The following is a 27,134-nucleotide window of genomic DNA, read 5'->3' on the forward strand; positions in this document are numbered from 1 at the left end:
TGTTCTGGCATTTATGAACCAAGCCTGGGGGTGCTGTGGAGTTGTGGTGGTGTTCTCAGTGAGGACAACGAGGCTGCTGATGTGTCACTCAAGTGCCCTTTGGCCCATTGCCTGGGAATTCATCTTAAAGGTCTCAGTAAAGGAGACTGTCAATTAAAGAGCCTGATGACCCACCGGAAGCCTAATTAGTAACTGAACTTGCCCCTGGGCAAAGAAGAACCCTAAAGCCTGAATACAAGACAGCGGCAGGGAAAACAGCAATGGTCAGTTACAGCCACCAGGTGGCAGAGGAGAATGCCAAACTCCCAGGAGCGCAAGGCAAACCCACATCCTGGTTCTCCTCCCCTGAGAGACTTTGGTAACCTCAGAAATTTGTCTGGAGGAGGGCTTGGAGCCAGACACCATTGAAACGGTAACCCAAGACCTTAATTTCACCCTTGCCTCGGTTTTACCCTTAAAATTACACCCAGAAAACGAACTGTCTGATAGGGCTGGCTCTTGAGAGCCAATTGCTAAATTTTTAGTCCATCTTTTCTCAACCTCATGGTCAGTGACACCAAGTTGGTAACTTGAAATTGGCCATGGAGGAATATTTACACCATGGAAATTGGCAAATGCTATAAATTAGTTCTTCAGAGGGTTGGTTGTTAAACATTTACCCAACACTCCTGGGTGAGGAGAGACCGCCCATAAATTGTGCTGGGAGGCAAAAGAGGAAAGTTTGGTGCTACAGTTTGCTTCTGATAATAACTCAGACAAAGTCAAATGTAGCAGCTAAAACCGTGGACTCTGTATTCAGGATTTAGGACTTAAATGTGTACTTTGCCATTTATTAGCTGTGTAGACTTGGGCCATCCATTCTTGGTGCCTGTCTCTTCATCTGTAAAAAAGATATAATTGTACCTACTTAGTAAGGCTACTGGAAGGGTTAAAGGAATCCCTACGTATAAGTCACCTTAAATAACTATATGTGTTAGATGTTACTATTACAAAAAGGTGATGAAATTATTAATACCATTAATACAGAAATCATTACGATGTAAACAACAGAGACACGGTTGAATTTTAAGACCTTAAAGCCATTCACCAATCTTGTTATATTTGTATATTTAATTTCACATCCTGAATTAAATTTATTTTCTGGTAAGTAACTAAACACATTGCCTGATTTTAATCCAGAACAATAAGCTTTTTACTCTCATACATTCTCTGTTGAATATTTGGGAAGTAAATTATATATTTCCAGGGTTTTGCTCTAAAGGCTTTTTATTCTCTTTCTTTAAATATTTTGTAAATATCAGAAAGTCAGGTGGGTGCCCGAAGAGCATGCCATTTAACATGAGTATATCTTAAATTGTCTGAGTCCAACAGAGGTTGCTCAGAAATAGGGTTAACAGAGACTCCAAGTCTCATTCCTCTAATGAGAGGCTAAGGGTTTTTCTCCATGTTTTGGATGGTGGCAACCTTTGAGAATAAATAGAGGAAATGATCTCTCATAGCAACAGAAGGAAAGTAGAACAATCTAGAACAACTAGACATGTGACTTTCTCTGAAACCACAAAGTAAATAAAAGACTCAGCTTTAAGATTTAAAGAGCTTCATCAATTAGGTCTGGATTTTGATTGATAAAAAATTCAGGAGGTCTGCTTACATAAAATTGTGAAAGACTTTTCTAGAAGTTTTGAAGAAAGTTGGGTTGCGACCTATCCTCTGACATCCTGACATTAAGAGTCACCTGGCCTGAGGTCAGAGGAATGAATACTCAGTGACCCACCTATGTCACTTCTAACTGGCAGAAATTAGAAAGCTGTGAAATAAATTGGTCAAAGAAGCTGTCAAACTCATCGCGTCATCTATACTTTAAGGCCCAGAACTGCAGCGCTTTCTGCTCACTCCAGCCACTTTCCTTTTTGACTCACTTACTATATTTTAATGAGCCAATCAGACTCGTATGTATTGATTTTCTGTTATTGCTACACAATACTATGAGATGTGCTGTTGAAAATTTTATTTTAAAAACTACAACTACAGGGAAAATAACACTTTTTCAAGACACAACAATTAACAGGGCATGCTCTATAAATCTGTAATAAATAATTTTCTACAAATCAGGCTAGGCATGGTGGCTCATGCCTGTAATCCCAGCACTTTGGGAGGCCGAGGCGGGTAGATCACCTGAGGTCAAGAGTTTGAGACCAGCCTTGCCGACATAGTGAAACCCTGTCTCTACTAAAAACACACATAAAATTAGCTGGGCATGGTGGTGGGCACCTGTAATCCCAACTACTCAGGAGGCTGAGGCAGAAGAATTGTTTGAACCCAGGAGGCGGAGGTTGCAGTGAACCGAGATTCAGCCACTGCACTCCACTGTACTCCAGCCTAGGTGACAAGAGTGAAACTGTCTCAAAAAAAAAAAAAAAAAAAAAAAAAAATCCAAGGACATTTTAACAATGCAGACACACTCCAAGTTTCTCACTCTGGAATGCTTGGGACACAAGAAAGTGACGGGGTGCTTCCGCAGCAAAAAGATGCACTTTGCTGTTTTTAGAATTCTTTCTGGTATACGGTCTACTCAGCACCTCAGGGGAAAAGCATGTGACACTCAGTCATATGAGACGACAGCTGTCTTGCTGTCAGGGTCATACCCAGAACTATTCTGCCACCGCCACAGCTGCTGGTGGAGCCCAGATGGGTGTGTCCATGCATAGACAAGCAGCAACAAACAACCGTCATCACAAAGGTGCCTTTCGTGACAGACAGAGCAAGGGCCACAGGCCCTGCTAGAGCTTTTTAAAATGTAAATAAATGGATATTTTTAAAATAAATACACATGACTGAGCATGTGTAGTATGTAAAAACATAAAGATTGATTTCAAAGGTAATGTTTTTATTACTATGTCATCTCACCGTCCAGATACAAATTTTATTAACACTTTTGCTCAATTTCCTTCAGTCATGTTTTTGCATGTGGATGTCTCTGTGTGTGTTTGTGGAGAGACTTTTTAAAAAAATTCTCACTGTCTCTACCATTGACTTTGAAATAATTCCAGGCTTATAGAAAGATTGCAAAAATAGAACAAAGAATTCCAATACAGGCTTACCCAGATTCCCCAAATACAAACATTGTCATATTTGCTTCATATCTCTCTAGCTTTCTCTCTCTCTCCTACATATGTATTACTTTTTTTGAAGTATCTGATGGTAAATTGCCAACCTCATGCCCGCTTCCCTTTAAATTCTTCCGTGTGGCTGGGCACAGTGGCTCATGTCTACAATCCCAATACTCTGGGAGGCCAAGGAGGGAGGATTGCTTGGGGCCAGGAATTTGAGAACAGCCTGGGCAACACAGCAAAACCCCATCTCTACAAAAAAAAAATTTTTTTAATTAGCTGAGGTGTGGTGGTGCACACCTGTAGTCCCAGATACTCAGGAGGCTGAGGTGGGAGGATCCCTTGAGCCCGGGAGTTTGAGGCTGCAGTGAGCCATGATCACACATTGAGCTACGAGGTGCACTCCAGCCTGGAGACAGAGCAAGACCCCGACTCAAAATAAAGAAATAAATACTTCTGTGTGTATTCTCTAAAAACAAGACCAGTCTTATATATACCCCCAGATTCGATTTATCAAAATCAGAAAGTTAACATTGAGATTATAGTAGAATTTAATCTGTACAGAATTTATTTGATTTCACTAATTGGCTCACCATTGCCCTTTTAGCAAAATAAAAGATTCTGGTCCAGGATCTAATCCAAGACACTTATGACATTTGTACCCTTGGTATCCTTTAATCCGGGTAGTTCTTCAGTCTTTCTTGTCTGGCTTTGACACTTTTGAAGACTAAGGGTCAATTATGTTATGAAAGAGTTTGGAGTTTTTTTGGTGTTTCCTCTTGATTCGGTTCATGTTATGCATCTTGGCTGGAATATTGCAGAAGTGATGCAGTGTTTTTCTTAGTGCAGGAGGCACGTGCTATGGTTCTGACACACTACTGACATTGTTAACTCTCATCATTTGATTAAGGTTGTTCCTACCAACATGTTCTACTGTAAAAGTTGCCATTTTACCTTTTGAAATTAAAAGCTATCTAACAGGGAGCAACTAGATACTATATAAGGATCCTGTTAAATCCTTAAAATTGTACTTGTGGCTGGGCATGGTGGCTCACACCTGTAATCCCAGTACTTTGGGAGGCCAAGGCAGGCGGATCTCTTGAGCCCAGGAGGTCAAGACCAGCCTGGGCACCATGGCAAAACCCTGTCTCTACAAAAAAAAAAATACAAAAATTAGCTGGTTGTGGTGGTGTGTGCCTGTAGTCCCAGCTACCCTGGAGGCTGAGGTGGGAGAATTGCTTGAGCCTAGGAGATTGAGGTGCTGCAGTGAGCCGAGATTGCACCACTGCACTCTAGCTTGGGTGACAGAGCGAGACCTTGTCTCAAAAATAAAATAACATTTTACTTGCTGTTTTTACCATCCTTTGATGATTCTTGCTGCATCAGTTATCATTATGATGGTATCGAAAGGCAGTTCTCTCATTCCAACATTCCTCATTTATTAGTTTGAATCCTGCGCTAAGGAAGCATTTTTCATTCTCTCCATCCATTTATTTATGTATTCATTCATTCATTTATATCAATGTAGATACTCATGGATTCTAATTTTATTCGATGAATGATAATCTGTTGCGCTTTTATTTTGATGCTCAAATTGTTCCAGAGTTGGTCAGTGGGAGCCTCTTCGACCTGGTTCCTATGTCTTTGTGACATGTCCCTATCATTATGTGAGCATTTCTTTACTTACTTGCACAGCAAAATGTTTCATTTTTGGAATCAGCCAACTCTCCAAGGAGCTCTGGTTCCTTTCAGTGGAGGGTGGTGTTTAAAAACCATGCCTGGGCACTAAATGTGCTCACTGCTACCAAATGTCATTGCTTTTAGACACTCTCAGCAAACAGAGCCAGGTATTTGTCTGTGTCCTGAGATTCATACTGATTTCTATAACTACATATGTAAAGCTATGTATTTAGACTGATACCTCCAATTCCAATCCAACACTACAAGATGCTTTGTAGCTTTCTCCCTTCATGTATTTGTAATTCCATTCTTTGATAGTACAAAACCCTGGATTCCATTATTTTGTCAATCCTAGAATAGACATGGTTTCAGAACCGCTAACACATAACACCGTAAAAACAAACCTACAAACCTACTAGCTACAAGAATTACTTCCAGTTTTTGTCTTTAACCTGAGGATATAGAGTCAAATTCTTCTGTTCAAAAATACTTGGCTACTTCCCCATGCCCCCTTTCTGGTGGTGATTGTTTAGTGTAATTTTTTTATTATTATTTTTTAATTTGAGACAGAGTATAGCTCTTGTTGCCCAGGCTGGAGTGCAATGGCTCGACCTCAGCTCACTGCAACCTCCACCTCCCCGATTCAAGCTATTCTCGTGCCTCAGCCTCCCAAGTAGCTGGGGCTACAGGCATGCACCACGACACCAGGCTAATTTTTGTATTTTTAGTAGAGACAGGATTTCACCATGTTGGCCAGGCTGGTCTCTAACTCCTGATCTCAAATAATCCACCCACCTTGGCCTCCCAAAGTGCTGGGATTACAGGCATGCACCACGACACCAGGCTAATTTTTGTATTTTTAGTAGAGACAGGATTTCACCACGTTGGCCAGGCTGGTCTCTAACTCCTGATCTCAAATAATCCACCCACCTTGGCCTCCCAAAGTGCTGGGATTACAGGTGTGAACCAGTGCATCCGGCCCTAATTTTTAAAATTTCTTTTTATAGTACACCATCTCTCTATTCATGTATGTTGCAAATATTTCTTTAAATTTATTTTCCACATTTATATTTTGTTTGCAGTACTGTTAAATGGAACTTTTAAAAGATGCATATTATCAAAAGAAGTAATTTTTTTCATGGCTTTTATTAGAAAATTCTATATTTGAAATTAGGTAAATATTCAATCTATTCATCTAGTAGTTCTGTATTTTCAATGTTTACAGTTAATCTCCTTATTCTCTTCTGGAATTTACTTAGGTATGGATAAGAAGAAAAATCTAACTTTTTTCCCTCATGTAGTCAAGCATATTTCCCAGGACATTTTTGCTATTTAAAAACTAAAAGGCCATTAAAAAAAAAAACAACAAATATTTATATTTTTATCATCTGAGTTTTACTATCTGTAAACTGGGTATAAGAATTTCCACCTCATCATTGCATTGCACACAGAAAACATGAACTCAGCTGGGTGCAGTGGCTTATGCCTGTAATCCTAGCACTTTGGGAGGCTGAGGCGGGTGGATCACTTGAGGCCAGGAGTTCGAGACCAGCCTCGCCAATATGGTGAAACCCCGGCTCTACTAAAAATACAAAAATTAGCTGGGCGTGGTGGTGCGCATTTGTACTCCCACCTGCTTGGGAGGTTGAGGCAGGAGAATTGCTTGAGCCCAGGCGGTGGAGGTTGCAGTGAGCCAAGATCATGCCACTGCACTCCAGCCTGGGCAACAAAGTGAGACCCTGTCTCAAAAAAGGAAAGAAAACATGAACTCAAGTCCTGCCAGACTAGTGTTTTTTTGTTTTGTTTTGTTTTTGTTTTCGTTTTTGTTTTTTAGAGATGCAGTCTCTCTCTGTTGCCCAGGCTGGAGTGCAGTGGTGCGATCTTGGCTCACTGCCAACCTCCGCTGCCCAGGTTCAAGCGATTCTCCTGCCTCAGTCTCCTGAGTAGCTGGGATTACAGGCACTCACCACCACACTCAGCTAATTTTTGTATTTTTGGTAGAGACAGGGTTTCATCATGTTGGCCAGGCTGTTCTCAAACTCCTGACCTCAGGTGATCTGCCTGTCTTGGCCTCTCAAAGTGCTGGGATTACAGGCGTGAGCCACCGCGCCTGACCTAGTGTGTTCTTACATGCAAGGAAAGCACTCTGAAATGTGGATTTTGACACCTGATGCCCTGAATTAATGTACCAAAGAGAGCTTCAGCTGATTATAACTTACCTGGAGCCGAAATGAAGCACTTTGGGGGAACTGTTCACACTGTGGTATTCTCGGTCTCATTCCACTGCATCTTGTTTTTCTCCTTTTGCCAGTCCGTGGATAGGCCATTCCTCAGATACAGAGGAAGAAAAATGAGATCAGCTGCAAGACAAGAAAGGGAAGGAAGGAAGTGACGAGCAAAATGTACTAGATTAAAAGAGAAACCTGCGAAGAATTTTACCCCAAATTTCTTCTCTATGTGCCTTTCTTTTTTTTTTTTTAAACGGAGTTTTGCTCTTGTTCCCCAGGCTGGAGTGCAATGGCACTATCTCGGCTCACTGCAACCTCTGCTTCCCAGATTCAAGCAATTCTCCTGTCTCAGCTTCCTGAGTAGCTGGGATTACAGGTGCCCATCACCATGCCCGGCTAATTTTTTTGTATTTTTAGTAGAGATGGGGTTTCACCATGTTGGCCAGGCTGGTCTCGAACTCCTGACCTCAGAGGGTGATCTACACGCCTCGGCCTCTCTAAGTGCTGGGATTATAGGTGTGAGCCACCGCACCTGGCCTCTCTATATGCTATTTTTATTCTCACATTTATTCCTTACACACACACATTTGTTCAAGAAAGAAATACAATATTGTGGTGTACTGACTCTCGCCTTTATAGACTTATTAAAAATTGCAGACATAACCCCTCGCATGCAATACATAAAACTCCAGGTTTATATTAAATACAAACTAGAGAATGAGTATACTACTGCAAGATTATCTATTCTGTGGGTCACTTTAAAGGACTAGCTCTCCTGGTACATTGAAATCTACCCAGCTGACAAAATACAAGGTTCACAGTTGCAGAAATTAAAGCTCATGCCACTTCTGTTTGACAGCTGAAAGTCCACTCAGGGAACACAGTAATCATCTAGTTGACCTTCATCCAGAAGGTATTTTATATGTGGCCTTACTAAATAATATAGCAACGCTTTACAACATTTTATGATTACACAGACTTAGGAAAAACCACTGGTTACATTATGTACTCACAGAGTCACTAAATGGGGGTCACTGCAGCTACAGCAAAGGAGCTATCCCACGCAGTCAACGTTATAGGCATTTTCAGCCACGGGGACGTGGGTCCTTCTCTTCCCTCCCATCTCCACCTACACAAGCGTTTGGAAGAGTCTGTGCCAGGGCCAGTGATGCTATTTTTAGTGAAGCCTCCTTCTTGAAGGGCCCTGTGGTTCGGTGCCTGACTCCAGAGTGGTGAGGTCATGTTCCTTGTATGTCTAATGGCATCAGAACTGTTTTAATGATTTGGGGGCCTTTTGGTTTTGAGGCCAGTTCTTGGCCACCTACAGCCTGGAGTCTAACCTCTTCAGAGGATGTAGAACCCCTTCTGATTTCTTTGGAGTTTAAAGAGATTCTTGAGAGGAGGCAGGAGAGAAATGGAGCTGGCGGAATTCTGTCCCAGAGACTAGCAGGGAAGGAGGTAATAGCTGTTGCCAGGCCCTGAAAGAGGAGAAGAGCTACCTAGTAACTAACACTTCCAGGATTCTAAGGGGCTGATTGCAAATTCTGCCTTGTGGGCCCATGCTCTCTGCCATCTCATTTCCACTCACAGCTTTCAACACTAATACACCAGTGGAGGTGGTCGCACTGCACCCTATATACCTCTCTTTTAAGCACCGATATTGCAGTGGTTCTCCAAGTGTGAGCCCTAGGCCAGCCATAGCAGCATTTCCTGGGATTCCCAGACTGACTGAAGACTGAATCAGTAGCTCTGGGGTGTAGCCCCCCCAATCTGTGATTTAAAAAGCCCTCCCGATGATTCTCATGCATAAATTTTTTTTTTTTTTCAGACGGAGCCTCCCTCTGTCACCCAGGCTGGAGTGCAGTGGCACAATCTTGGCTCACTGCAACCTCTGCCTCCCCAGTTCAAGCAATTCTCCTGCCTCAGCCTCCCAAGTAGCTGGGACTACAGGCGCATATCACCATGCCCGGCTAACTTTTGTATTTTTAGTAGAGGCGGGATTTCGCTATATTGGCCAGGCTGGTCTCGAACTCCTGACCTCAAGTGATCCACCCACCTCACTCTCTGAAAGTGCTGGGATTACAAATGTGACCTGCTGCGCCTGGCCTGATGCATGCTTAATTTTAAGAACCACTGCTGAACTATAATTGTTGATTAATTCGTCTATACTCTCAGCAAGATAGAAAGTTTCTTCAGCATACAGACAAATGTATTTATCAATACAGTTAAAGTAAAGAATATTATGGCTGGGTCCAGTGGCGCATACCTGTAATCCCAGCACTTTGGGAGGACGAAGTGGGAAGATCACTTGAAGCCTGGAGGTTGAGACCAGCCTGGGCAACATAGTGAGGCCCCCTCCTCTTCAGAGCATAAATAAATGAAATAAACAAAGTAAAATAAAAAATTAGCCAGGTATGATGGTGCACACCTGTAGTCCCAGCTACCTGGGAGGCTGAGGCAGCAGCATGGCTTAAGCTCAGGAGTTTGAGGCTGCAGTGAGCTATGATCATGCCGTAACAGAGCAAGACTCCATCTCAATTTTTTTTAAAGCATAGAATATACAAAATGTATGTTGCATGAATAAATGAGTGAAACAAATAGACTAGTGCAGTCCTAAGAAAAATGCTCAGTAAACTCTTAAGACAGCATCCAGCTTGAGTTATGTGGCTGTCTAATGATCTGGAGCCAATGAATTCCTCCTCCTACCCCAGAAATAAAAGAATATCCATCAGTGAAAATAAACATTTCTCTAGAGTTCATTTAGAACTTTAGGACTCAGTTACGTTTAAATAAATGTATATTTTTCTGATGGGAAATGGAATGTAGTTCCATTAAAAAGCAATTAGGAAATGCAAAGAAAGTATTATATATGTAATATATTATAAATAAATATATATATAAAATCTTACTTCACCACCTTCTGAGTCTTCTTTCCTATGCACCTTTTTTACATATCACCCTCAATTATGATGTTAAAAATAAAAATTATTTTTTCCTTATAAAAGCAACACAAACTCACTCGAAAAGATTAGAAAATACAGAAAAGCATTAAAAGGAAAGTAACACTGCCAATAACTTCATTATTCAGAGATGTAACTACCCTGGGGAATATCGCTTCAAAGCACACTCGCTGCTACCCCGCAAGACAAACTTGTGGAAAAAACTCATATGCTGGATGTGGCCCAAAAATCCAAAGCTTAAAGTCTGCTCTCTGATTTTCCTTGGCCCCACCTTGACTATTTTAGGATGGGTTAATTTAGGGGGGAAACTTTGGAATCTTCCAAGAGCTTGGAGCTCCCACAGAAAAGCCTGTTTCAAAAAAGTGTGAAACCATCCTTGCCTTCCTGTAGGATCAAGTTGTGCTGGCACTGGTCTGCTCTCTCTGGTCCTTGACTTTGCTCAGGGATTCAGAGCCAGAGTTATCCATGAATGCCCATCTTGCAGTGTTTCTTTCTGTTATCCTTAAAATAATCATTTGAAAATAAATAGGCTGTTGTTCTCACCATCTTGGGATTTTCTATTAAACCTGGCTTTATGGGCTGTGAGATTTGCAATCATCACCAGCAGAAGTCAATTCTGTGGCTTTGATGTTCTGCAGGGAGAGAAGAAGCAGGTGATGAACTGGGAGACAAGGCAATCTCAAATAAGGAACAAGTAATTAAGGGACGAACGGCAGCTGCTTTTCTTAAATGACTTTTATAATTTTACAAATTTATAATTATATAAGCTTTAAGGTAAAGCTTATTGTGGGTATTTGTGAAACAGAGTGAAGTATTAAGGAGAAGGGAAAAACCACGCATCCTCCCAAATCTAACCTGTGTTAGCTTTTTACCTTGTTTTATTTTATTTTATTTTTATTGAGGTGAAGTCTTGCTCTGTCACCCAGGCTGGAGTGCAGTGGCATGATCTCTACTCACTACAACCTCCATTTCCCAAATTCAAGTGATTCTCTTGCCTCAGCCCCCTGACTAGCTGGGACTATGGCACATGCCACCAAAGCCCATCTAATTTTTGTATTTTAAGTAGAAATGGGGTATCACCATGTTGGCCAGGCTGGTCTCGAACTCCTGACCTCAAGTGATCTGCCCACCTCGGCCTCCCAAAATGCTGGGATTACAAGCATGAGCCACTGCACCCAGCCTTATTTTTCTGAGACAGGGTCTCACTCCATCACCCAGTCTGGAGTGCAGTGGCCCGATCCTAGCACTCCGCCTCCCGGGTTCAAGGGATCTTCCCACCACGGCCTCCAGAGTAGTTGGGACTACAGATGTGCACCAGCATACCTGGCTAACTTTTTTATTTTTTGTAGAGACAGGGTTTTGCCATGTTGCCCAAGGTGGTCTCGAATTCCTGGGCTCAAGCAATCCTCCCACCTTCGCCTCCCAAAGTGCTGGGATTACAGGTGTCAGCCACTGTGCCTGGCCCCTCTGTTAACTTTTTGTCTTGCATTTGTCTTCATGTGTGTTGAAAAATATTGTACATAAAACTCACAACCTCATTTCTTTACTAAGACTGCATACAAATTTCTGTATCTTATTAGAACAGTCTTCAGGAGCATCATTTTAGTGACATTTTCTATCACATACTGTACTGAATCATTTTCCTGTTGTTGCTTTTAATTTTCGTTGGAAACATCTCTTACACATACATTTTTGACCATCTCTTTATAATGTTGGGATAGATTTCTGAGAGTAGAATTACTTGATGAAGAGATTTGGATGCATTAATGACTTTCAATAGATATTGCTAATTGCTTTCCACAGTGCTCCACCTTCCACTGCTGCGACTTCAGTGTGCTGTGACCTGTGACTCCAAAAAAGGCAACCTTTAAAGGGATAGTGTTTGAAAGCATCTATAGCACTAGATGTCAAAAATAAAGTGGGTTTACTGACACAATCCCTCTTAGCATCTGTATTTTATGATCCTTTTTTTTTTTTTTTAATGAGACAAGACCTTGCTATGTTGCCCAGGCTGGTCTTGAACTCCTGGGCTCAAGCGATCCTCCTACCTCAGCCTCCCAAGTAGCTGAGGTTATAGGCATGCAGCGCCATTCCCAGCTACAGTCTTCCCAATGCATTACAAATCTGTTTTGGATTCCATCTGGGCAGTTTGGTCTCAGGAATGCTGCACTTCATAGTCTCGTTGGTCCATGTTTCAAAGACATGGATTCCAAGAAGAACATTTTAGAGATGCCCAAGGGGTAAACATTTCTGAAGGCAGATTTACCATTTTCCTATAATTGTGTCAAATCTCCTTATTTTTACAAGTGATCACCCCTGCACAGAAAATGTATCCCTCAACCAATCTCTCAGCTTAAATACTTGAACATTTAGTTCTTTTGAGTTTAAAAATAATACTGTGATAAAATCCTTGAAGGCCGGTGATCACATGAATGAACTATGTATTCGAATATGCTGCTAGGAAGATAATAGCAATCCTGGAAGCTGTGCCCCTAATACCATGTATGGACATAGTGTCACAGTCCCAGCCAAATGGCATTACCCCAGGCCACCGTTTGAAAGACGCAGCGTTAGTCACAAAAAGAGCCAGGTCAGAACATGTGTCTGAATCGGTGTAATTAGAAGAATAACACTAATGTTGATGGGTCAGCTGCAGTAATTTTGTAGATGTGGGACAACAATCTAACGAACTGACATAGATTCAGCTCAAACGGTGGAAGGGACCTTAACCATTATTGAGCATACAGATGAACAATCTAAGATTTAAAGAAGTCCAGCAAGATGCCCAAGATCCCCTGACTGCTCAGTGCCTGAGTCTTTAATTAGGTCTTCCAATTGCAAGTTCAATGCTCTTTCTAGTACTGCATTAGCTCATCTCTGGCCCATGTCCATGAGGTCTTGGCAAGGTCCGTGGGGCTCCACAGAAGAAGTGGTTGAAAAAAATCCTGGACACACATGCAAAAGGCACAGAAGGTATCTTTTATTAGTCTCCACGTTGCTGCCACCTGCACATCAGTAGTGGAATTTTCTGGTGCATCCCAGAAGCTAAATCCACTTATCATATTCACCTCTCAGGAAGAAATAAAATTCACTTAAGAATTTATTTCCCCAGCCCCTTATTTGTAGCAAGCCCCACGCATGAAGGGCTAACTCCAAAGTGAGATTCTTTTCTGATGAGATGCAAACCACTCTGCAGTAAAACATAGAACCAGGGAACTGTAATTTCCTGACCCCAACATCATTAAAGGTCCGCAGTGCCATCACATTAGCTTGTTTTCATGTAATTGTATAAACACAGTTTTGCCAGTTCAAAGCACTTGGAAGTGTTTTATTATGCTTTCTTCCTAGCTGTGCAATTCTGACCACATGCCAAGGCTGAAAAACAACTAGCTTATCCATGAGCTGGTGATAATTTAGATTTGTAGGAGGGCAGCTAGACTGAAGCCTTTCGTTATGCATCACCATTTCATTTTACTTTAGGAGACAGGGTGGGTCATATTCTTGGATATGGAAGCTGGGAATAAGGGATGAAGGTCAATGTCCTGCTCACTTTCTCCCTCACTGGCTCCTCATAGGTTGAACTTAATTTTAACCGATATTCATTGAATGGATCATATGGGGAAAGTTCCACGAGAAGCCCTAGGAAGAGGGGGAATCAGGCTCATTTCTGGTTCTTTAGGAGTTTACATTGCTGAAGATGATTAGGCATGTAAATAACTTGAACTCTAAGGCCAAATGGCATAGAGCCACGATGGCCAGAGAAGTGTTACGTGGTGTAAGAAAGAGGGAAATTAACCTTGTCTGAGACATTCTAGAAAGCTATAAGGAAGAAGTAGCATTTGAGCTGGACTAGGAAATCGGGTAGGATTTTAGCTGGTGAAGGGAATTCTATGATGAGGAAATACTCTGAACAGTGTGAGTGAAAAGCTTGTGGCCAGGATGGGCCAGTGCAGGGCATGGAGCTGTGGTGAGTAATCCAATAGTGAGTATCGAACGTTACCATCTACGACCACAAGCAAATCAGCTCTATGCAAGGGTCTTATCTAGTACTGAATCTTCATTGCCCCAAATAGCACCTAGCACATGTGTGCCTGTCTCAGTCCATTCAGGCTGCCATGGCCAAATACCTTAGACTGAGTCGTTTAATACACAACAGAAAGTTATTTCTTACAGTACTAGATCGTGCAAAATCTAAGATCAGTGAGCCAGCAGATACAGTGTCTGATGAAGGCTTGCTCTTTGCTTTATAGATGGCACTTTCCTGTTGTGATCTCGCATGATGCAAGGGGCAAACAATTTCCTCAGGCCTCTTTTATAAGGGCACTAATCCTGTTCATGAGGGCTCCACCCTCATGACCTAATCACCTCCTAAAGGTCTCTCCTCTTAATACTATTGCGCTGGGGATTAGGTCTCCACATATGAATTTCGGGGGGACACAAGCATTGAGACCATGGCAGTGTCCAATAATGGAATGAAGGAATTCTTAGGAAAGGAGCATTGCTTCAACTGGGTATTGTCATTGCAAATACAAGGATCCATTCAAATTCTTGCAGTCAGTGGGTTTCTGGGGAAGATGGTTCCTTTTAAGAATATATTTGGACTGGGGAGATGGATGTGACTCTGGAGACCCCTGATCGTCTTCAGATCCACTCACAGAATCTATAGTCTCTGGCATGCTTTTCTGCATTGTTCAGTTCTCTTTCAGCCAGCTTCTTCTGCCTTATCCATGTCTGTTCCATCTTAGCTTTGACCTGGAAGTGGCCTAGTGGCCACTCTGATCCCTCTCTCCGAATCACACTCCCCCTGCTCCTACTTTTGTTGTCTTGCCCATTTCTAGTCCTAAAAATAGTCTTGCTGGACTGGCCCAGTTTTGTCTGCCAGGCCAGCAGATGCCCGTGCCTACTTCAACCAGCAATGCTAGACTCAGGGAGAGGAGCAGGGGCTGTGGGCAAGGGTGTCCCCCTTGGAAGCAGAGGTATGCTTGTACTCACCATCTAAAGTACACCTGCACAGGGAATAGAGTTAAGTTAGATTTAAGCCAATTGACTAAGAAATTTGAGCTGTATTCAGTAGGCACAATGTTGTGAAATGCTTTCATCAGACCATGGACTGCTGGCTCGACATTCCTTCATGACCTCAGACTCTCTACCAGGCCACCGGCCAGCAGCCTAACCACTTGTGACTTCAAATCTTTTCCTATATTTCAGTCTTGTGTTTCACCTGAAAACATCATCACTCCGTCCTCAATACGTCTCCATCACTCTCTGCCTATGTTCCCCAAGACTTTCTCATAGAAAACTGTGTTCTTACCTCTCCTAACAGCAGGGAAGGGGATGTATAATAATAACAGTACCTGCCTGTTCTGAGCTGAATTATTTCTCTCCTAAAAAAAATTCTTATGTAGGTCGGCCATGGTGGTTCAGGCCTGTAATCCCAGCACTCTGAGGCCAAGGTGGGTGGATCACCTGAGGTCAGGATTTCGAGACCAGCCTGGCCAACATGATGAAACTCCGTCTCTACTAAAACTACAAAAAATTTAACTGGGTGTGGTGGCACACACCTGTAGCCCCAGCTACTTGGGAGGCTGAGGCAGGAGAATCGCTTGAACCTCGGAGGCAGAGGTTGCAGTGAACTGAGACCATGCCATTGCACAGCCAGCCTGGGTGACACAGGGAGACTCCATCTCAAAAATAAAAATAAAAATAAAAATCATATGTTGCACTTCTGACCCAAAGTACCTTAGAATGTGGCCTTATTTGAAGATAGGGTCTTTAAAGTAGTAATTCAGTTTAAATGAGATCATTAGCGTGGGCCCTAAACTTGATATGATTGGTGTTCTTATAAGATCAGGATATCTGGATACAGATGTAGAGAGAGAAGACCGTGTGAAGACACAGGAAGAAGACAGCCGTCTACAAGCCGTGGAGAGAGTGACACCTTCGCTCACAGTCCTCGGAAGGAATCAACCCTGACAACACTTTAATCTCAGATTTTGAGCCTCAAGAACTGCGAGAAAATACATTTCTGTTGGTTAGGTCCCCCAGACTATGGTACTTTGCTATGGCATTCCCAGCAGAATAACACACTACCTCATGCAGTTACTGGGAAGATAAAATTGGTTAAGGCCCTTAAAACACTTGGACCACTACAAGAAGGATTAGCAATTAATTTCCAAACCTCTTAATCCTCCATCTTTCTCTTATTATTATTGCAGAACTCCTATTTGTGCTGCTATATGTGACCTGACATCAAGCTGACTTTTCCAAACCTCCTCAATGTTCAAAACAAAGAAATGGAGAGCAGTGTTTACCTGCTACCTCTTTCCAGCAACATTCACACAGGAAAGAACTTCAGGAACTAAGTTCAAAGGAGTTGCCTAACAAAAGTTAAATATAAACTCTTAGAATAAATTCAAAGCAGTATTAACAATTAAAAGTAAAATTTACTATTTCTTCCCATGACCATGTAGGATGGAAATTCTTTTTTATTTTATTTTTTATTTTTATTTTTTGAGACAGGGTTTCACTCTTGCCGCCCAGGTTGGAGTGCAATGGCACAATCTCAGCTCACTGCAACCTCTGCCTCCTGGGTTCAAGCAATTCTCCTGCCTCAGCCTCCCGAGTAGCTGGGATTACAGGCATGCACCACCATGTCTGGCTAATTGTGTATTTTTAGTAGAGACGGGGTTTCGCCATGTTGGTCACAAACTCCCAACCTCAGATGATCCACCGTCCTCAGCCTCCCAAAGTGCTGGGATTATAGGCGTGAGCCATCGCACCCAGCCAGGATAGAAATTCTTAAGCAAAGTGTTTATAACACACAGAAGTTCCCCAGTGAGTTTTCAGATATGTCTAGAAATCTGTTGTAACCAATAAACTAAAGATTATATACAGTTTACCTTCTCATATAGTGGCAGTCTTGCTCATCTATCATTTTTAAAAATAATTTTACTGCTTTTACCGTATAATCTACCCTTTTAAAGTGTACAATTCAGTGATTTTTTTAGTATAATTACAGGATTGTCCACCTGTCATTACGTCATTACAATCTAATTTTAGAACATTTTTGTTCCCCCCCAAGAAATTCTGTACCCATGCAGTCATTCTCTATGTCTTCTCCCTCTATCTGCAAGCAACCACTAATCTTTCTGTCTCTAGCTATTTGCCTATTCTAGATATGTATTTATTTACTTTTGAGACAAGGTCTTGCTCTGTCATTCAGGCTGTAGTGTAGTGGTGTTATCATAGCTCACAGCTCACTGCACTGCAGCCTCAACCTCCTGGGCTCAAGTGATCCTCCCACCTAAGCCTCCCAAGTAGCTGGGACTACCAACACGTGCCACCATGCCCCACTAAGTTTTTAAAAAATTTTTTGTGGAGATGGAGTCTCCCTACGTTGCCCGGGCTGGTCTCTAACTCCTGGGCTCAAGAGATCCTCCTGCCTCAGCCTCCCAAAGTGCTATGATTACAGGCGTGAGTCACCATGCCTGGCCTATTCTGGATATTTTCTAGAAATGAAATCATACGGTGTGGTCTTCTTTGATTGACTGGCTTTTTTTTTTTTTTTTTAACCTAGCATAATGTTTTCTGGATCATCCAAGGGAAAGCATGTCATTCCTTTTTATTGCCAAATAATATTCCATTGTGTGAATACACCACATTTTATTTATCCATTCATCGGTATATGTATGAGGGTTTCTACCTTTTAGCTAGTATAAATAATGATGCCATGAATGTTTGTTGACAAGTGTTTGTATGGATATGTATTTTCAGTTCTCTTGGAACTGGAGGAGTGGAATTGCCCAGTCGTAAGGTAACTCTATGTTTAACATTTTAAGGAACTGCCAAACTCTTTTCCAAGTGTCTATGGCATTTTACCAGTGACGTATCAGGATTCCAATTTCTCTACATTCTCATAAACAGTTGTAATATTTTACATTATAGTCATTATTATACCATTATTATGGATGCAAAGTAGTATCTCATTGTGGTTTTGATTTGCATTACCTGAATGGCTAATGATTTTTAGTATCTCTCCATGTGCTCATTAGCCATTTGATATCTTCTTTGGAGAAATGTATATTCAAATCCTTTGCCCATTTTTCCACTGAGTTATTTGTCTTTTATTGAATGATAAATGCTCTTTATGTATTCTGGATTCCAGTTTCTTATCAGATATATGATGTGTAAATATTTTCTCCCATTCTGTGTGTTGTTTTCATTTTCTTGACAGCTTTGTTTGTAGCACAAGAGTTTTAACCTTTAGATACCGTTCAGTTCAATTGATCTATTTTTTCTTTTGTCACTTGTGCTTTTGGTTTTGAATCTTAAGAAAATATGATCTGACCTCAGTTCACAAAGATTGACCACTGTATGTTCTTCAAAGAGTTTGATCGTTTTTGGCTCTTACGTTTAGGTTTATAATCTATTTTGAGTTAAACATGTGTGGTATGAGGCAGGGGTCCAAATTCATTCTTTTCCATGTTGATTCCAGTTGTCCCAACACTATTTGTTGAAATTAGTCTTTCTCACATTGAGTTGTCTTGTCACCTTTGTCAAAAATCAATAAACATAATTAAATGTAAGGGTTAATTTTGGGAATCTCGATTCTATTCTATTGGTCTATATGTTTTTCTCCTTATACCAGTACTATAATACATTGTCTTGATTACTTAGCTATGTTACAATTTTTGAGTTTGGGAAGTGAGAATCCTCCATTTTTTTTTTTTTTTTTAAGATTTTTTGATATTCTGGGTCTTTAGTATTTCCTAATGAATTTTAGGATCATCTTGTCAACTTCTACAAAAAAAGACACCTGGAATTTTGACAGGCATTGTGTTGAATCTGGAGATAAATTTAAAGAGTATTGCAGCCGGGCACAGTGGCTCAAGCCTGTAATCCCAGCACTTTGGGAGTCCGAGGTAGGTGGATCACTTGAGGTCAGAAGTTTGAGACTCGCCTGGCCAACATGGTGAAACCCCGTGTCTACCGAAAATACAAAAATTAGCCAGGCGTGGTGGCATGTGCCTGTAGTCCCAGCTAATTTGGAGGCGGAGGCAGGTGAAACAGTTGAGCCTGGGAGGTGGTGGTTGCAGTGAGCCAAAATTGCACCACTGCACTCTAACCTGGGCAAGAGAGCAAGACTCCATCTAAAAAAAAAAAAAAAAAAAAGAGAGTATTGCCATCTTAGCATCTTGTGATCCATGAATATGGCTTGTTTTTCCATTTATTTGACTTACTTCAACAATGCTTTGTAGTTTTCAGCATACAAGTCTTACACTCATTTTATTAACTTTGTTCCAAAGCATTTTATTCTTTTTGATACTATTGAAAATTGAATTGTTTTCTTAATTTTTGGAATGTTCATTGCTAGTGTGGAGAAACACAACTGATTTTTGTATGGTCTTGTATCCTGTAAACTTACTGAACTCATAGTTAGTTCTAATGACTCTTTTTTTGGTGGATTCTTTAGGATTTTTTATGTACAAGGTCATGGTATATGGAAATAGAGGTATTTTGTTTCTTTTTTCCAATCTGGATGCCTTTATTTCTTTTTCTTGACTGGCTGGAATCTCCAGTACTATGTGCCAGTCCGTGAGAACAAACACGCTTATCTTATACCTGAACTTAGAAGAAAAGCTTTTAGTCTTTCTGAAATATTATCATGTTATTAAATGTTATGTCAGCTGTGGGTTTTTAATAGATATTCTTTATCAGATTGATGAAGTTCCCTTCACTTCCTACTTTGTTGGATGGTTAGGTGTTTTTTTATTTTAATTATTACTGCGTTTTTAAATCATGAATGGGTTTTAACTTTTTTTCCTCTGAAATCTTTGGTTTTTGTCTTTTATTCCATTGATATAGTATATTACATAAATTAATTTTCAAATGTTAAGCCAACATTGAATTTCTGTGATAAATCCCATTTGGTTATGGTGTATACTTCTTTTTATGTGTAGCTGGATTCAGTTTTCTAGCTTTTTTTTTTTTTTTTCCAGAAATTTTGCCTCTATATTCGCCTCTATATTCTTTGGGGATATTGGTCTATAGATTTCTTGTAATGTCACTGTCTGTTTGATAATATTAGTCTCATATAACAAGTTAGGAAGTGTTCTAGTTTTTGGAAAAACTGAGAAAAACTGGTCTTAGTTCTTTTAATGTTTGGTAGATTTCACTAGTGAAGTGAAGTGATCTGGTCCCAGTCTTTTTTTTTTTTTGTAAGAAGTTTTTAAATGATCAACTCAATCTCTTGGTTTCATACAGGTCTATTCAGATTTTCTGTTTCTTTTTGAGTCAGTTTTGGTAACATTTGTCTTTATAGAAATTTGCCTAGTTTCATCTAGGTTATCTAACTTTTTGGCATACAACAGTGTTTCCATAGAACTCTTTTTTTCCCCTGTGAGGTCAGTAGAGATGTTCTCTCTTTCCTTCACATTTGAGTCTTCTCTCCTTTTTTCCTGATCAATCTTGTTAAAGGTTTTCCAAATTTTGTGGATCTTTTTGAAGAACCACCTTTTAATTTTGTTGCTTTTATCTGTTTTTCTATTCTCTGTTTCATTTATTTCTGTTCTTTATTCTTTCCTTCTACTTGTTTTGCATTTAGTTTGCTTTTCTTCTTCAAGCATCTTAAGGTCAAGTTTAGATTATTGATTTGAGATCTTTCTTCTTTTTAATATAGGCATTTACAGCTCTAAATTTCCCCCTGTGCACTTTTTTAGCTAGATCCCATAGGTTTTGGTATGTTGTGGTTTTAATTTGGATTTATCTCAAAATATTTTCTAGTTACCCTTGTGCTTTCTCCTTTGATTCAGTTATTCAGGAGCGTGTGGTTTAACTGATACCATCTTGTGTATTTCCTTACACCAATACAGCTTGGTTCCACCTGGCTCCTTTGTGCTCTTATTGTCAAATATATTACATTTCTGTATGTTATAGGACCAACACCACAATTAGATACCTATTGTTTTGTCCAATTGCTTTTTTAAATCAGTCAAGAGAAGAAAAATGAAGACATGTAATTATGCAGCTTTTATCATTACCTACATAATTTCCTTTATTGAAGCTCTTTGATCTCCCTGCTCATATATTTCCCCTTCTTGGGTCTGCATAGGTCACTGGTTAGTCAAAGGTTGTGCTTAAGCCCCTTAGTTAGATTTTCATCCTTTACTTTTGGATGTGTGTGTAGTTCAGAGGTTGCTATCACACATTGGGGAATTTCCATTTTGTTTGGCTCTGCATTCAGACAGGGACTAGTAACTTGGAGTCCCTCTTTAATCGCTCCTGAGATGTCTCAGCCTCAAACATGCACACAGTCTTCCAGACAGTCAGGAATGAGAGCAATTTTAGTTTTAAGCCTGGCTTCCTAGGCCTCACCCCTGGGTTGGAGTAGCTTATTTTTCTGCCAGTGTTTCCTCAGAGGTTGTGTTCACACCTCTTGTGCCAGTGAGACTGTAAATGACTACCCCATTTTCCTAAAAATTATCTTTATCTTTTCTCTTTTTCTTGCGTGTTCACCTCTTACTTAGCTCTTTAGGAATGCAATTCTAGCCTTTACCTTCTCTCCACCAGGCACTCCCTGCACTGAGAGGTTATCTAACTACATGTTTCCTTAGAAATTCTAAGGACCAAATGTTGAACCAAACCAGTCACTCTCTGGGATTCTCCCCCACCAGGAAATTACCTCAAGATGACAGTCAATTTACAACCCAGCTTTGCCCTCCATGGTGGCAGCCAGCAAGTCGCGAGTCACGCAGACCCCGCGCCTCCTCCTCTCCACAGCACTCACTCCAAGTCCCTCTTAAAGGCTCTGCTTTCTGCCACCAAAGCTGAAGCAGTTCCCTTAAGGCAGAAGCCTGTACCTCTTCCCCTCAGCTAAGCTCTGGAATAAAAGTCGCTTTCTTTCTATCAGCCCTCACTCTTATTAACTGGACTGTGCAGGCAATGGGCAGCTGGACTTGCATTTGGTTACAAGCCTTCTGCCTTGTGTTGATTGGTCTGTGCACAGCTTGGGGAAAGCTTTCAGGTCTGCCCAACATCCTGCTCTGACTAGCCTTGAGTGGGTGAAACCTAGTGCACGTGCATAGCCTCCCCAACTCACAGAATTGACTGTGATCCCGGAATTCATTGGGATCCCAGCAGCTCTGTTCTGGGCTCTGGCCGTGGTTCTATGAAGCCGCTCTGCCCTTCCACTCAGATTCTGGAGCTCCAGCCTCCTTCACTGCTCTCCACGCAGTCTCCACCGTTTTGACAACACCCTTAGGCATGCAGTTCTCCAGGTACTGTTTCAAATAAAGCCAGTTCCCTCAGGCAGAGCTGCAAAGCTCTTTCCGCTGACCGCATGCCCTCCCCCAACGCCACCACCACAGGGCCTTTTTCTAGGAATGACATGCCTGCTCTACAGGGCGGCACTGAGGGAGGATAATGTGGCAGCCCTGGTCTTCTTGGTTTGCCTTCCCTGGTCTAGAATCTCTGCCCTGTGAGAGAGCTGGCAGGGCAATCAGGAGTCTTATTCGTGGCCTGCTGCAGAGCTTCTGTCCTTGAAGTGCAAGGAGGCCCTAGTCCTGTTCGCTCCCCTTGCTTGGAATAGATCTTCCGCAATAAGGAGCTGGGGAGGATGAGAAATGCCAGCAGCGCCTCCCGCCTGGTAAAAAGAAAAACTCCAGCTGAATTAAATGTAAAGGAGTTTCATTGAGCAATAAACGATTCGCAAATCAGGCAGCCCCCAGAATCACAGCGGATTCAGAGACTCCAGCACAGCCAGGCGGTGGAAGATTTACAGACGAAACAAGGGAAGTGATGTACAGAAATCGGCAGTGAGGTACAGAACGGCTGGATTGGTTGCTGTGTTTTTGCCTTATTTCTGCCTTATTTCAACAGTTTCAACACTTAGCAGTTTATGAGTGGTTTTGAAGTATGGCCGCTGGGATTGGCTCAGCCTCCCAAAGTAATTTTTGTATTTTTAGTAGAGATGGTTTCACCACGTTGGCTAGGCTGGTCTTGAACTCCTGACGTCAGATAATCCACCCACCTTGGCCTCCCAAAGTGCTGGGATTACAGGCATGACAACAGGGCATACTCCTAAATTAGGTTTTCAATCTTGCCTATTAAGCTAAGTTGCAGTTCATCCACAAGGACTCATATATAGAAGTACGGAGGCCTTCTCAGGCCATATTGAGTTTGCTTTAACACTCCCAAGGTGAAACTGCAGCCCCAGACAGGGTGTTAAGTGGAGCGGGAATCTCCGTCTTCTTGATCACATCTCTTGGTCACATCTGCCAGAGCATGGGGCTCAGAATAGAGCTTCTGGAGCTGTAGGGGAGGAGGGGTAGGCAAGGTCGTGGCTCAAAGGCCACAGACTTTGGCTATTCCTCTTACCAGTGTTTAGTACATTTTTTTTTTCTTTTTTTTTTTTTTTTTTTGAGACAGGGTCTCACTCTGTTGCCCAGGCTGGTGATCTCCACTGACTGCAACCTCCGCCTCCCAGGTTCAAGAGATTCTCCTGCCTCAGCCTTCCGAGTAGCTGTGATTACAGGTGCCTACCACCATGCCTGGCTAATTTTTGTATTTTTAGTAGAGACAGGGTTTCGTCATGTTAACCAGGCTGGTCTCAAACTCCTGACCTCAGGTGATCTGCCCACCTCAAGCTCCCAAAGTTCTGGGATTACAGGAGTGAGCCATCATGCCTGGCTGTTTATACATTTTCTCAAAGACTGTTTCTCCAGCTGCTGTGTGTTTTAGGACAATTTCCGCAGACTTTATGACTTGTTTGTATTTTGCTTTTTACAATACTTTTCAGCTGGGCGCAGTGGCTCACACCTGTAATCCCAGCACTTTGGGAGGCCCAGGTGGGCAGATCACTTGAGGCCAGGAGCTGGAGACCAGCCTGGCCAACTTGGCAAAACCACGTATCTACTAAAAATACAAAAATTAGCCGGGTGTGGTGGTACACACCTGTAGTCTGAGCTAATCAGGAGACTGAGGCAGGAGAAACGCTTGAACCCGGGAGGCAGAGATTGCATGAGCTGATATCATGCCACTGCACTCCAGCCTGGATGACAGAATGAGACTCCGTCTCAAAAATAAAAATTAATTAATTAATTAATTAATTAAATGTTTCCCCCCAGTGAAATGGCTGTTTTGCTGGGAAGAATTTCAACTGAGCTTCATTCTGTGTCCCTTCCATTCTGAAAGTCCTGCTCATTTGCCAGCGAGGGATGTTTTGTGGAGTAGGAAAGAGTGGCTGCATTTCTAGTTGGCAGGGCATTACATAAACCCCTTGACACACACACTGGGTATGTGGCCTGTACCCAACTCCATTTCATGCCATGATTTCTCAAGCACTGAGCATAAAATAAACCCGAGCAATTTGTTCTGTTCTATGTGTACCGAATCGGTTAGCAAGATTTGGCTTTTATTTCTACTGAGGGAAACGTGCGGGTTCACTTTTTCAGTTTGGCTTCAGTAAAACATTCCAAGAGAAAGTATTCTACCCAAAAGGACCTCCTGAAAAACGTGAAAGTTTTCACAAATCCAATACATTTTCCCAAGTTTCAGAGTTACACTGATGTGAAAAGGCTGTGCCGAAACAAATGTTAAGAATGCACAACTTCCTTTACTTTTCAAATTTTAAAAATATTAGTTTTATAATATAATAATTGTTCTATAATCTCCCAATTTTTAAAGCAAATATTTTATCACTCGTGCAAAAGCCAATTAATAAATATAATGAAAACAAAAATTAAACATTCTAGCTACTGTTAAAGGCTCTGAACTTGAGGCCTGCTTTCTCTGTTTAAAGAGAGCTATGCAATAGAATAGCTGTATTTGATTAGTGCTTACTGTCAGAAGCACTTTATACATGGCACATCATTTAATATTTATAACAATTGTATGAGGTAGATTATTTCCCCATTTTACACAAGAGGAAGCTAAGTGATACTGGGTCTGTGTGCCCACTCAAATCTCATGTCAAATTATAGTACCCGAGGTTGGAGGTGGGTTCTGGCGGGTGGTGACTGGATTATGGGGGTGGATTTCCCCTTCGGTGCTGTTCTTGCCATAGTGAGTGAGTTATTTCGAGATCTGGTTGTTTAAGTGTGTAGCCCCGCGCCCCCCACCCCGCTTCTTCCTACTCCAGTCCGGTAAGACGTGCCTGGTTCCCTTTCACCTTCTGCCATGATTGAAAGTTTCATGAGGTCTCAGAAGCCATCATGCTTCCTGTACAGCCTGCAGAACGGTGAGCCAGTTACACCTCCTTTCTTTATCAATTACCCAGTCTTAAGCATTTCTTTCTTTTTTTTTTTTTGAGATCGTCTCTCTCTCCGTCGCCCAGGCTAGAGTGCAGTAGCAGTAGCACGATCTTGGCTCACTGCAATCTCTGCCTCCTGTGTTCCAGCGGTTAGCCCACCTCAGCCTCCCAAGTAGCTGGGATCACAGTTACCCACCATCATCTCCGGCTAATTTTCGTATTTTTGTAGAGGCAGGGTTTCACCATGTTGGCCAGGCTGGTCTTGAACTCCTGACCTCAGGCAATCCACCTGCCTTGACCTCCCAAAGTGCTGGGATTACAGGCGTAAGCTACTGCGCCCAGCCAAGTATTTCTTTATAGCAGTGTGAGAACGGACTAATACTCTGAGGTACAAGATAGAATAAATGGCAGAGGCAGTGGATCAAGCAGCATTAACATAAGCAGCTCCATCTTAGAAAAAGACTCCATCTTACATTTTAAAAGGCATCATGCCGACAGGGACCAGATAGATGTTCACCTGATCAACAGACACTGCACCCAACCAGATAAGGACAAAACTAGGCATAATTTTCCACTATCAGTCGTCACCAAAGTACTCTGGAGAGCAGGACTTCGCCAGCTCAAAACAGCCATCTTAACAGACACTGTCTTGCTGTCACTTGTGATAAGCACCTGGCATCCACTTCTGAAGTCTATGCCCACATAAAAGACTCTTCCTTGCTAGACCTTGATGGACAGCCTGGACAAAGCCAGGACATTCTTTTTGTCTACATTGCTCTTCCTGAACTGGTTAACCCTTTCCCTCATCCCTTTTCTCTTGATTTTGTTGTTGTTGTTGCTGAGACGGAGTCTCACTCTGCTGCCCAGGCTGGAGTGCAGTGGCACCATCTCGGCTCACTGCAACCTCTGCCTCTCAGGTTCAAGCAATTCTCCAGCTTCAGCCTCCAAAGTAGCTGGGGTTACAGGCGCACACCACCATGCCTGGCTAATTTTTGTATTTTTAGTAGAGACAGGGTTTCACTACATTGCCAGGCTGGTCTCAAACTCCTGACCTCAAGCGATCTGCCTGCCTTGGCTTCCCAATGTGCTCGGATTACAGACGTAAGCCCCTGCACCCAGCCTCTCTTGATGTAAAATTTACTTTATTTGATGTGGAATGTTTAATCTATAACATTTATGTATCCATTAAGCATACCACACTATGTATGCTTTGCAATGTTGACCGACTTGTGGAATGGTTTGACCCTCACGGCTTGGCTACTGAGTGAATGGGTAATAGTAAGGAGACTCGCCTCCTTGGTAATTCTATGTAGCTCTTGGCTTCTGTGATTGAAAGAGCATCAATACTTGACAGTCTGACACTGTGGAAAGACACAAACATGCGTGGACCTGGTTGTCTGACCTTGAGAGGCTCAGGATAGCCAGGATTCAAATAGAGGCAGGCAGGAGTCAGGCCACCTAGCTGCCTCCTACATAATGCAAAAGACAAGTGATTCTCTGTGATTTGATGCCATCTGTGCCTCAATTACGAATGCCTGAGATTGCACCGGAGTACATGGCCCTACTTTGGAAACGCCGGTCCGGGGGGATGTCCAGACGGCTCTGAGGAAAGGCATCTTTCTTCCACACTCAGATACACATGCAAATGCTGCACATTCTCTCAGCTTTCGGAGATTCACACTTTGTACTGGTATCTAAAAGGTTCTCAAAGTCCTGCAGCAAAGACTCTCTTAAGCTTTCTTTCTCTTTTTTAGAGACAGGGTCTCATTCTGTTGTCCAGGCTGGAGTGCAGTGGTGTGATCATGGCTCACTGCAGCCTCGACCTACTGGACTCAAGTGATCCTCTTGCTTCAGCCTCCTGAGTAGCTGGGGCATGTGCCACCACACCTGGCTATTTTTTTTTTTTTTT

General features: G+C 42.0%; 1 long non-coding RNA gene across 1 annotated transcript in view; it reads right to left on the bottom strand.

Moving 5' to 3' along the window:
• Positions 1-27,134, bottom strand: part of LOC105512371 — a 51,996-nt gene that overhangs the window by 22,528 nt on the left and 2,334 nt on the right. Inside the window, exons 2-3 of the long non-coding RNA XR_001001834.1 lie at positions 7,010-7,150; positions 3,411-3,519 (exon numbers count right to left, since the gene is read on the bottom strand). This is a non-coding gene — a long non-coding RNA (uncharacterized LOC105512371). The remainder of the gene's footprint in view (positions 1-3,410; positions 3,520-7,009; positions 7,151-27,134) is intronic.

The sequence above is a fragment of the Colobus angolensis genome, unplaced genomic scaffold (assembly GCF_000951035.1).
Source record: "Colobus angolensis palliatus isolate OR3802 unplaced genomic scaffold, Cang.pa_1.0 Scaffold210, whole genome shotgun sequence".
Lineage (NCBI taxonomy): Eukaryota > Metazoa > Chordata > Mammalia > Primates > Cercopithecidae > Colobus > Colobus angolensis.